Consider the following 13929-nt stretch of genomic DNA (forward strand, 5'->3'; position numbering starts at 1 on the left):
CGGTCTTCAAATTGTGCAAGTGGTCTGCCTAATATCTAGGCGTAAAAGCGAGTCCACGTTTCTTGAAGTGTCTTAGAAACTCGCGTGATTGGACTAAATTTCTTCTCCGCCACATAACTGCACGAGCTGTTACTCATCACTTTTATCTCAACAGTTGCACAGTTTATGAACAACGCTCGAAGGAGGTCTTGTTTGGAAATGCTGTTTTTAACATTGCCTCCACATATAAAGGAAACTGACGGAACAAAACTGTTTTTATCTGCCGTGCATTTTACAGCAAATAAGAAAAACTATATAGGTTAACGTGCAGGATTCGCGAAGAGTTGGAGTGTTAACTACGCTGTAAAGCGCTCATCGGCCGCCTGATGCACGAAAGGGCTGCTGATTGTTTTGGCTGCTGATAACTAAACATGGTCCGCTAATCGGAATGTTGCTTGCCAGATCTGGGGAATGCAACCCAACGCCCCTGTTGGAGCACTGGGAAGTAGAGATGCATTCGTGACTGTTGTATCCCAGCATTAGGCATGTGTTTGAAGCGAAGACAACATGATTGAGGACGCATTTCACGACAAGCAGTACTAGTAGATTTAGAGGCCTATACAGTTACATATTTCTGTGTCAGGCACATAAATGTGTAACTTACAACAAAATACTAGGCCATGAGGATTAAGGCTTCAAATCCTTTTATTGTAAACCACCAAACTCCCATCCGAAGGTGTCACCACGCCGCTAATGCACCCATATCCGTCTGCGAATTTGACCACTTGGTCGCATTATTGCGCAGCAGTTCATCGCTTTCTGCAAGGAGCCGAGCTCGTGCAATGAGTTAAATCCCAGGGATACTTACAAAGTATAGTTTCACAGGGACGAAATGAAACATCGATAAAAGAAGTACTGATTAAGAAACTTGTGTGCAAGTATGTCATGTCCAGAGCTTCGAGACATCATATATATCGCTGGAAATGCGCTTTCAAGTCCAAGGACCAGTTACTGTGAGTTATCCATTATGCACTGCGAATTTCGGACAAATATAACGTACTGACCTTTTGACATCTATGCAATTCAGCTTAGCATTCAATTAGGGGATCACATTAATATTGCGCCTGTCGCTTTCCTCTTCCTTCCCGACAATGCACTTAAAAATAGCGAACGCTTGATCGGCGCATACAAGTAAGCGAGGTGACACACAGTAGAAAAACAGCATACGTTAATCCAACGCTTCAGCCGTGGTTCGGCCTTTGTCGAAAAATCAAGGAAGGGACGCTTTCATCATCATCACCATCATCATCATAATCAGCCAAATTGCACCCACTGCTGGACGAAAGCCTCTCCAATACTCCTCAAACAACCCTCTCGTGTGCTAGCTGCATCAGTTGACCCTCGTGAACTTGTAAAGATCATCCGCAAACCTAACAATCGACCTCTCCTGCTGCGCTTCCCTTTCCTCGGAATTCAGCTTGTTACCCTGAACGACCATCGGTTATTCACTTTTTTCACTACATGCCCTGCCCATGCCCACTTCGTCTTCTGGATTTGCACTAGAATTACATTAACTCGAGTTATTTCTCTGACTTATATTGTACGCTTCCTATCTCCTAACGTTACATCAACAAATTTTAGTTCAATAACTCTCTGCATTGTCCTCAACCTAGGTAGAACACTTTTCGTAAGCTTATACGTTTCAGCCCTATAGGTGAGTACAGGTACGATGCAACTGTTGCATAGTTTCCTCTTGAGCAATACCTGTAAGCCGCTAGTCATATTCTGCGAGTACTTGCCAAACGCGCACCATACCAATCTTATTCTCCTAATTATTTCCCTTTCATGGTCTAGACCTGTGGTTACTACCTGTCCTTATTACACATTTTCGTCTACGACTTCCAATGCTTCGCTACCTGTTAACTTCTATTCCTTCCCAAGCCTGTTGGACATTACCTTTGTCTTCTGCATATTTAGTTTCAAGCCTACGTTTCTGCTATTCCTTTCTAGGTCATCAATCATTCTTTGCAGTTCATCCCATGAGTTACTTAGCTAGGCAATGTCAATATCGAATCGTAGATTACTGAAGTATTTTTATCACCCCTTATCCCAGACTGCTCCCATTCCAAGTCCTTGATTGGTTCTTCTAAGCAAACTGTGAACAGTACTGGGGACATCATGTCTCTATGCCTAATACCTTACTTAACTGAAATTTTGTTATTTTCTCTATGAAGAACTATCGTTGCTTTCAGACACTATAGACATCTTTCAGTACTTTCCCATGCGGCTTATCAACTGCCTGGTTTAAAAACGCCTGCATGACTGCCGAGGTTTCCGCTGACTCAAATGCTTTTTCGTAATCAATTAATGCTATATATTAGGGCAGGTTATATTCTGAGCATTATTCTATCACCTGGTTGATGATAAGAATGTGACCGATAGTGGAGTACCTTTTCTAAAAACCTGCTTGACATGTTGCTCGATTGAAGCATAAAATAGTCCTGACACAAGACGGTAAGCGACATGTTAATTTTATCTAAGAAAAGCCCTTTTAAAAATCGGCTGCGATCCTTGCAATAAGTCACGGTGCACATTTTGCGTACAAATGACTACAACGGTGAAAGCTTTCGGCCCCACATGAAATTTAATGAGCAAGTATCGAACCAGTCAGTACTTATGCGACGCTGACAACGTAATTTATAAGTTTGAATGTTCCACCAGCAAAATTCAGTACATTGGCCGAACTGAACACGGTTCAGATACCGCTTAAATAATCTTAAAGTTCAATACAACACATTGCGCAACGTTCCAATTTCTAAGCCTTAAAACATTGCCAAGCACCGCTTTGAAAAAAAAATGCAAGTAACTTTACTGGAATCAGGCTTCATGACCCACCATGAGCGCCAAGTTCGCGAATTATTCCCGATGTACAATTTCAAGACGGCTCCTTTTGGTTTGAATGAAAATATTGGCAAGCAAAACTGGCTTTCGTCACAACTTGATAGTTACACTTCTGGCAGCTTCTTACGGGTACAACTCCCGAGCCCCCAGTGGTGCCTTGTTATCGGTGTCGAGTGCCTTAATGTTGTTTGGTCTCTTCTACTCTGTGCGATGACATTAAGAGCAACCCTGGCCCCGATAAGCTCGACGCTATTCTTAGCGAACCAAAGGAGATGTCTTCCGGTCATACCGAGTTAGTGAACGAAGTGCTGGGGCTTAAGGGTCAACTGCTCTCAATAGACCGGAAACTGTCTAATCTCACCATACGCTTCAGTGCTCTAGAAAGCCACTGCGAAAATCTACCTACACTCCGTTCAAATATAGAGGCAATCCAGACGACAGCAACCGAGACTGCTCGCCTTTGGTGTGCTGGAGGATCGCCTTGATGACGCGGAAAACCGCTCCCGACGCAACAATCAATTCTTCTGTGGTTTGCCTGATACTAACCCTTCTGAAACATACCCTCAGTCCCAGGACCTAATAAATCGTCACTGCTCCGAACACCTCGACACCCAGCTAATTCCAAATGGCATAAAATGTGCCCATCACCTCAGACGCCACTCCGAAGACCGGCAACGCCCGGTCATTGTTAAATTTGCATCTTTCAAAACTAAGCAATCAGTTCTTTCCATAGGTCCGAAATTCAAGGATACTGGTTATAGCGTCGGTGAAGACTTTTGACGCCATGTCCAAAACTGCCGGAAATACCTCGTACCTTTTGCAAAGACAAAGTCTGTATCTTTTTCCTTGCTGTTTATTACGCTGCATATTGACCCAAAAAGCAATATTTTTGATGAATGAACTCGATCGGTCAAGCGATGTCGTAACAATCAACTAATCCTTCCCGGTCATTCCGATCTTCGCAGCCTACTCCTCGTGCCAACTTGCCATAATCGGTAATATTTACTAATATTCGCAGCTTCCTGCCGATACGTGATGTCGTGTCAAACATTGCAGCATCGTCAGGCAGCAATCTACTTGTTCTAACTGAAACATGGTTGAATAACGACATCACTGATTCAGAGGTACTGTCCGACCTGCCTTATTTTCGTCTTTTTTGCGCAGATCGCAAAGATACTCGAGGGGAAGGAGTTCTAATTGCCGCCCATGAGCAGTTACCTTGTTCTATCATTGAAATGTTACGTGGTGACAAGCAAAGAGACGGCGCAACATGGCGACAAGATGAACGATGATTTAACGTCTGGCCTAGCGCGAGGGCTCCTCTCGCGCCACTGCCGATCTCCTTCGCAACACTTCCCGGGAGCACCGAACGATCGTCCCTATCGTTTAGTTGAAGCCGATGGTCACGTGATGGTGTAGATGTTCAAGAAAAGAGAAGAGAATGATGCGCTTGGTACAACGATGACAATGAACACAATGATGCTAAGGTGATCCGCTTCCCTTGGAGCTGTTCAACCATCTGCCAGCAGAGTCCGTGGGACCGATGGATCGAGGTCGCGACGAGCGGCTGGTGGTGGTTGCGTGAACGTGCCCGGATACTTTTGGTCCTGTAAGGCCGCGGTGGCCCTTTCTTTAATGTTTCGGCGCGGGCACCGCAGAAACCGGCGATGGAATGTTCTACAAGCTACGGGAACGCGACGCGACCGATTACGTAACCTCAGCCACCGCGCTGCGCCTCCTCACCCTAGTCGTCATGGGCGGAGTCACGCGTGCATTCCCCCGCACGGTCCCGGCCCTCTCCTCGCTTCGCGCGGGAGGGCCGAGCGTGCTGACCATGTTCGAGTAAATTCGAGACCTCTCCAGATGGCCGAGGGGGGAGGCATAGCTTTGGCAGCGCTAAGCTGTTTTCCGTTCCTCCTCCGCGCCTAGAAGGTTCTGCGCTGGCTATTTAAGAGCGCGCCGCGCAGCCATCGACGGTTCTTGTTCTTGTGCTGAGGCTAGTCATCGGCGAAGACAGCGTATCAGGCAGGCCCAGACTGAGAAGTCGTAAGAGCGAGGCGCTCGTTTTGCAGTTTGTCTTTCGCCCAGTCTCTTTCGTAAAGTGTGTCGTCTCACTGCCTCGTGTAAATTAGTTTCCTGTATCTTGTGTTTGTGTCGTATAAAGTTAATTTTCGTTTTGTTACTGCAAGTTCGTCGGCCTACGTCTGAGTGTGATTTTGTGTGAACTGTACGTCGCCTGCCGAATCGAGGACACCTTGGAGAGGTGCGGAAAATTGGAAGAAGACAAGAAGAACCTGACGTTTACTGGTCCTTCGGGTCTTTCAGGCTCTTCGCCTCGGGTCTGGTTGGTCTGTATGTTCTCCTTGTCTTCAGATCTGGCCTAGGGGCTGGGCGGCGGTAGTTGTTCGGGTCTAGGAGGAAGTGGGGCGAAGCTGGTCGGCGATGTCTCAGGGCTCTCGGTTGATGGTCTCGGCTTTCAGATGGTGTTGATGCTCCAAGGCGAGGATGGAGATGACATATCGCACACCTCCACCAAAAATGTTACGAGTGGGATTCACGCATCGATGGGTAACACCATTCTTAAATCAATGGGCACCGCTTAGCCGCGCAACTCAGCACTGAGAGTCGTCTTCGTCCACACACCCAGACACTTCTTTCTTCACTTGCTGAATGCTAGCATGGTACACCACATAACAATATCATCTCAGATTTAGAAATTCTACGGATCATGTGTCGTGCATTCCCACCGACAATACTAATTGAAGCGTTTTTTCGACCACCTCGCAGCAGCCCTGACTTTTCTCGCGAACTTCACAATATTTTAAATAACATTGTTTCCAAGCACCCTAAGGCACATATTTTCCTGTTTGGGGATTTCAATTACCCCTATATTGACTGGCGCAACCAGTCGCCAGTCAGGAAGAGCCAAAACATTTTATAGATCTTGGCCTTAACCAAACTAATCTCCGAACCAAGGCGTGTCGCAGGGGAAACGGCTAACACACTCGACCTCATACCGACCACCCATCCAGACCGCCTAGAATTGATTTCGTGTCTGCGAGAAATCAGCGATCATAAAAATCCATGCCAGTTTGAACTTCTCACATGTAATAAGACAAACTTATCAGAAATCTATTGCCCTCTACAATGAGGGAAACTATAAAGCAATTAACACTGAACTAGCTAACTTAATATCGACGTATCAAACGGATTTTCATAGTAGACGCTTAAACGACAACTGCATGCTATTATAACATATGTTTTCTGATTTGATCAATAAATACATTCCATACGCAGGTTTCAAAAATATAATCAAAACACTGGTTTACAAAATCTCTGAAATAGCTCGAAAATAAGAAAGAAACGCAAATTTTGTAGAGTCAAGCGTCACGCAAGCCCGCAGGCATAGGTTAAATACTACGAAACCGGGCACACGTACTTGGCGGCAATTAGAAGTGCTAAGCTCTCCTTTTACAAAGTTGATCTGCCAAAAATGATAACTGATAACACCAAGAATTTCTGCAAAGTGATAAATCCGAAGAAAATACGTCTTCCAACCCTCACTAACAATTCTGATGAAAGGATCACTGATATTGAATGTGCAAACATGTTTAACACTGCAATTTCTTTCGTTTTTACTAACGAGTCCGAAACACCGTGTTTTAGATTGCCTTTTATAGTCACCACAGCCATGAACACGATAACTTTCAACAGTAATAAATTTCGTGCATAATCGACAGAGTTAACAATTCCTCGGCTTCAGGCATAGACGAAATCAATTCAAAACTCTTGGAAGACGCTAAATCAGTCTGCTCCAGCATTTGTTGTTCATTGTTCTCGCAATCACTCTCCGAAGGAATCGTACCAGACAACTGCAAATTGGGGAAGGCCGTTTCTGTCCACAAAACAGGTAGCTCTGATTCACCTCTTAATTATCGCTCCATTTCATTAACAAGTGTACCTTGCAAAATCATGGAACATGTCATTTACTACAAAATCATGCAATTCTTGGATTCAAATATTTTCTTCCATCCATCACAGCACGGATTCTCCAAGGGTTTCCCTTGTGAAACTCAACTAGCCATTTTGTTACTTGATATTCGCGCCTACATTAATAATAGTCTACAAACTGACTCCATTTTTCTAGATTTTGCTAAGGCATTCGACAAAGTACTTCATCGACACTTGCTGCTTAAACTTTCGCAGTTGAACCTACATCTGAACATAATTGCATGGATTCCTCACGCAGTCCTCACGCATTCCTCACTGATTCCTCAAAGCATTCCTCACGCATCGCTCTCAGTCCGTCGTCATTCCACTCCTACAACCCGCTTCCAGTACCTCCGGCGTCCCGCTGGGTTCTGTTCTCGGTCCTTTATTATTATTCATATGCATTAACAATTTAACCCAGCAAACCTTTTGTCATATCCGCTTGTTCGCCGATGATTGTGTAATTCATTGCTCAGTGACTAGCCATTCTGACCAAGAATCACTTCAGGCAGATTTGCGCCATGTGCAAGACTGGTGCTTCCAGTGGATGATGACGCTCAACCCTAAGAAATGTAAGAGCACGTCCTTTCACCGCCATGGCAATCCCCTTGTTTTCAAATACACAGTCGGAAACTGACCAGTTGACCTCACCCAGTCATATAAAAATTTTGTCTCAGCGTTTGCACGGGAATAACCTGGTATCATCAGCTAATAAAACACTACGTTTCTTAAAATGTGACCTGCAGGAAGCCCCACAGCACGTAACACTACAAGCGTACATATCACTTGTTAGAACTGAACTTGAATACGTATCACCCATCTGAAAACCTCGTCAAGAATACTTAACACACGCCATCGAAGCTGTTCCAAAGAAGGCTACCAAATTCATTCCCTCCTCATACTCATACGACATCAGCACATCTTCCCTAAAATCACAGTTAGGTCAATTTAATCTTTATACCCACCGTTGTAGAGCAAGTCTTGTCCTATTTCACAAGTTCTTTTATATACCATTAAAACAAGAACGATAAATCTGAGCACTTCCACAACGCAGGTCCCATCGCATCTGTCATTTTCTTCGAGCTTCGCGCCCAAGTACCCGTACCACTGTTCTTGCCAACTCATTTGTTTCTCGTGCAGCAGCTGACTGGAACGGCCTTCCTCACAATATTGCTGCCGTAACATTTTCATCATCATTTTCAAGCGCTGTTGATTCCTGTATTTTGTAAACCCCACCCCTTATGTAACACCCCGAAAAGGGTTTTTGCCTCTTTGCTTGAATGCCCCGCCGGGGTGGTGCAGTGGTAAGACGCCCGACTACTGTGCCGGAGTTCCCGGGTTCGAACCCGACCATGGCGGCTGCGTTTCGATGGAGGCGAAACGAAGTGGCGTCCGTGTGCTGTGCGATGTCAGCGCACAATAAAGATCCCCAGGTGGTCGAAATTACTCCGTAGCCCTCCACTACAACTCCTCTTTCTCTCTTTCCACTTTCGCTCCCACCTTCCTCTCTTCCCTTACGGCGCGGTTCAGGTGTCCACAGTGCACGTGTGACAGATACTGCGCCTTTCACTTCCTGTGAACCAATCACTATTATTATTATTATTTATTATTTGCTTGCTTTCTTACTATCACAGCCCAAAGCTCGTCACGAGATGCCATGCTTAATTTGTATTCATCTTCATATCTTTACATTTACCACCATTTTTGCCGCTTTCCAGTTGCACCCAAGCATTGCCTGAGTCGCTTTGGGACGTTAAACGTCAAAAAACCAAACCAAACCAAACCATATTGCTTCTCGCCGTAACATCGTCTGAACGAAAACAAAAAAAGGCATTCCTTGACAAATGCCGGAAACAGGCCGAAACGTTGGAGTAAAGTATATCGTTTTTCTACCGTTTGCCATCTTGTTTATGTTTACACACACACACACACACACACACACACACACACACACACACACACACACACACACACACACACACACACACACACACACACACACACACACACACACACACACACACACACACACACACACACACACACACACACACACACACACACACACACACACACACACACACACACACACACACACACACACACACACACACACACACACACACACACACACACACACACACACACACACACACACACACACACACACACACACACACACACACACACACACACACACACACACACACACACACACACACACACACACACACACACACACACACACACACACACACACACACACACACACACACACACACACACACACACACACACACACACACACACACACACACACACACACACACACACACACACACACACACACACACACACACACACACACACACACACACACACACACACACACACACACACACACACACACACACACACACACACACACACACACACACACACACACACACACACACACACACACACACACACACACACACACACACACACACACACATATATGTGTGCAACATTGTTGTGACACAGACCTTGTTATGTATTTAAAAATAACAAACTTTAAGGGCTTATAATCTCCTGTTAGTGCGGATGAGCATATAGCTAGCTGCTTCACATTGTGCTATTTGCGTTCGTTTTTACTGCTACTTCATAGCTTTGTGGGACACGAATTACTTTTTTTTTTTTCACTTTAGCAATGTTACAAGTGTGGATTAATATATTATGAGGTTTATGAGGGCCGAATTGAGAATCTCGTTGTGCAGCATCCCGAGAGTGCTCGTTCTTTTTTCAACCTTCCACACGTCTGGGGCCCTTAGCCTCCAGCATAAGCTTATCTTTCCATCGCTGTATGCGCAGTGTTTTCTTGCACGATGCTCCACCTTTGCTTGCATCCGTGACTATCCCGAACGAGGCTAATGTGCCAAGTCGTCGCCATTGGTGGTTCCATAATAACTGAGGCAGAATGCGGGACCGTGTCGTGTGATGTAAGCGTCTCTCGTCTGGTGTTGACTTCACCGTCATCAGATGACGGCACCAAGGAAGTAGCACACTTTGAGTTATGTGCCTATTTTGCAGGTTGCTGCTTTAAGTGAAATACGGTCAAAAATTTATAAGGTTTGTTACACTGTAACCACAATCTTAGTCTTCGAGCACACACATATGTTGCGATCTCTAGAAGCTATCATAATTTCGAGCACAGGGGCCATTACGGTGTATCCAGACGTTTAGAACAAGGTAATTTTAAACTTCAGATTTTTTGAAGATGAGCTACAACTTCATACACCACTGGAAGTGAATCAAGTGTCCGACACCACACAAAATTAGTCTCCTTGCTCTCAAATTCTTCTCGTAGATACATTTTAGCAAACCGGAAAGGCGTGCGTACCGGTGGCTGCTGCTCCAAGTCTACATTCAGTGTACAAAAAGCTCGTAGAGAGCCGTCACTCATGCAGCATATCAAAATACCTAAGATACACACTCTAACTCTGGGCGACAAATTGATATATTAAGGACGTGGCATATGGTCGATCAAGGAAGGAATAAATAATATAGAATCCTAATGAGCTTCAGAACGTTGATAGTTAGAGTAATGATACATAAACTGGCCATTAACATGGACTGGCATAAATTATTCTGCCTCCTGTTTAAATTGTATAAAGAGCTACTGCGAAGTGCGTATTGTATTAGCGACATGAAAGCTGAGCGCCCTAGCCTCGAAATGAAAGGAAAACGCAAGAAGTGCACATCGACACCTTTGCTAACGAATATGTTCAATTTTTTTTTTCACTGCTGAATATTCTTTCGAACTACCGGTTATCCCTTGAGAAAGGCCAGTGCCAGTGTCTATGCACTTCTGGTCAAGAACTCCCCAAGTTTGTAAGAAGCGCTTTTACACAAGAAGATCAACAGCTATCCTCAAGCTGCCGCTAGTTTAACGATCGGTTTATGCAATATTTCGAACGCTTTACCGACAGATAAAAAAGTTATTTTGCTTCATCGGCAGCGAAACAAACAAAGCAAATCTCTGCAGATTTTTTGCGAAGTTTAATACCCAAAGCTCACATCTTAGATTGAGAGTGAAACTTGCAACTATCGCAAAAGATTCGTGGAAGCTAAAATTTCATTTATTGTTGCTGTATGTCGTAAGCATGAGTATGTTCCCGTTTGCAATAATAGCAATATTAGGAACATTGCGGTTTGCGTTAACGAAATTAAATTAATTTTTACTGCATTTAGTCTGCATAAAGATTAAAAACTGGACATGCTGCCATAATGACTAGCTAGGTTACAAAACTGAATGTAAAGCATAATGTTTTTCGAACGTACTACCGCTGTATTCCTGAAAAAAAAAAAAAAAACAAACTACCCCCTTCCTCATTCGCCGAAGCCAGGCTTCGATGTGCTCGTAAATGTCAGTTAAAATAGCAGCAAAATAAACTACATTATCAAGCAGCATCAAATATTGAAGGCTTGACTGAGAACGGAAGATATAAAAAGCATGCTTCGTTGGAGAATTAAGAGATAGAGGGAGGCGATTTATGTTAGAGCTCAGTTACGTTAGGCGGAATCTGCATGGCTAATAGTTTTATTGCGAAAGCTGTAACGAGGAAACTTCTAATATTTCAAGAGCAAGAACGGCGGCCATCGTTGAATGTTTTGCAGCAATGCACGAACGCGCCGCACAAAGTGCATTACTGTAACGTGTAAAAGAACGATCATTACTGTGTGGCCGTGACTTTATATTAGGCTCTTCCTGCCGCAGTTTTGTGCCTACCCTAAAAAAAGTAAACAACACAACTTCTCTCCTATCGTGCAATCGCAGAGAGCACTTTCATGACAACCTGCACAAAAAAATCGCGCTGTCAACACGTAATGTTTTTCAGTTCTGGGCGCCTATGGACCTAACTCAAACTAGGAATTAAACGTCACAGTTGCCAAATGCGTACACTTCATAGATGGACGTGTTGTTTCATCTTGCAGATAACTCTCGTGCGGTGTCTGATGGTCCCATTGACTGCTGCACCGCTGACTAGAGATTGCAACCTTGTTACTGAGATTACAGGTAACAATCGTTGCGAATACGAACAAGAGGACCACCTGAGTGAGGAAGCTTGTACCTAATACGAAAGCCTTTGTCCTCGGGAGGTCCCAAAGCAGCACCTGGCGCTTGCGGCGGTGAAGGTGGAAGGTGCGGCGATTTGCAGCTATTGATTTTACTATCGGGTAATTAAGCACCTAAAATGCTGTTATGCCACTCATGCCAGGCATACCAAAGAAACCAACAAGCACTCATGCAGAGAAAAGGTAGGGGAATACTATTTGTTTTTTATAGGGGAGGGAGTGGAGTTGGGACTTGATTATGAATAATCAATCGTGGAAATAACTGGCCATAGAAAGTAGAAGAAAATAAATAACATAGTTCCTGGTGGATTCGAACCCAGGAGCTCCGAATTTCGCGGCCGATGCTACAAAGCTGACATACAGTGACAGCTGCTTAATGTTATTCTTTCTCAGGTATTTGTTCTGCGTGTAAAGAGTATTTGCCAGCGCCACCCTCCAACATAGCGGTGAGCGTGGCACATCCTGTGATAGCGCGTAATTCGCGCACTGTATGCACTAGTGTGGAAGGTGGAATCCTTGTGGTAACCGTCTTACGCTACCTATGACGTCAAAGCGCCAGGTTCGAAGCCCTCCTTAAGCCGTTCGGCAAACAAATGCGGGGAAAACGGGGGAAGCAAGGTTGTTTCTTGGCATAGCTGATTGAGTCGCTCAATGTGGTACGTTTTGAAGCGCAAAAAAGACGGTGGCGTAAAAAAGGCAGGAGAAAAAGCACTTTGTTTTGTGTCTCTCTGTCGTCTCCTTCTTTTTCGCAGTTCAGACTTCGCCAAAATGAGCCAGAGGAGGGGGTTCGTTTATAGATACGTAAGAAAGACGCCAACAGCCATTGATGCAAGGGGCGCTAAGAACGTCAGCAGTCAGACATAGTACGTGTGTCAGCCAAAAACACTGAGCGGCTCTGTAACATGCTACGATATTTAATATTGCTTTGTAGCCTTCCAAGCAGGTACGATATTGTTGAAATGGTTTCAAATCTTTTCAAGGCTTACATGTTTTTGTTTCAAGTCATTTCGGCGTTGCTCTATTATCTGCGCTCCTATTTAAGTTCTCTATTCGGGTAATTCCATACTGCATATATAGAACAATGACAGGGAAAAGTGTTGCTACATATAAATATATTTTTTGGAAGACTGCTGCGCTTTTGAACGTTTGCGAATTAGTGTTATGAGTAGATTAAACATCTGCTGATGCCTGCTTAAGAAATTAGTAGGCAATGTTCAAGACGAAGGCTATGTGAGCGTGCAGGTTCTAGTAAAGAAATAGTGTCTGATTATCTACTTTTTCAGAGTAGGGAATTTCCCAAGAATTAAGCATGTCTTCGTGAGGGTCTGCTTCGCGTACTTTAGAAGTATTGGAAAACGTATGGAGGCAGAGAGAGATAGAACTTCATAAACATACCACGCCCACTTCAGGAGATCTATGTATATTTTATAAGGTTGAGAGGCTGGCCAAAATATTATTTCAATTTTTTTACTTCTTAAACATATCCGACTACTGTACCCGAGTTACCACGTTCGAACCTAACCTCCAGCGCTGCTTTTTCGAAGGAGGCGAAACAGAGAGGCATCCGTGTGCTGTGCGATATCAGTATACGTTAAAGCTGCTCAGGTGGACAAATTATTGTGTAGTCCTCCACTACCGGCACCTATTTCTCTCTTTCACCGGTCACTCGCGCCTCCCTTTCTTACCTTGCGGATTGGTTCAGGTGCTAGCCGAGAAATGTGACAGTTACAGAGCCTTCCCGTTCCTGCAAACCAACCTAAAACTTGCACAATTTTACCACGGTCAGTGCAATGGATAGGCTTGGTAAATCATCTGTAAAAAATTTCTTGTCTAAAAATTAGATATTGTGAAGAATTTGTCAGAAATTCTTCAAACGCTTTTGGTTTAAAATTAAAAAAAACGTGCAGGGAGTGTATCCCGTTCCTTGTAACGCAAATTAAA

The sequence above is a fragment of the Amblyomma maculatum genome, chromosome 1, assembly GCF_055883805.1.
Source record: "Amblyomma maculatum isolate TAMU_Amacu chromosome 1, ASM5588380v1, whole genome shotgun sequence".
Taxonomy (NCBI): domain Eukaryota; kingdom Metazoa; phylum Arthropoda; class Arachnida; order Ixodida; family Ixodidae; genus Amblyomma; species Amblyomma maculatum.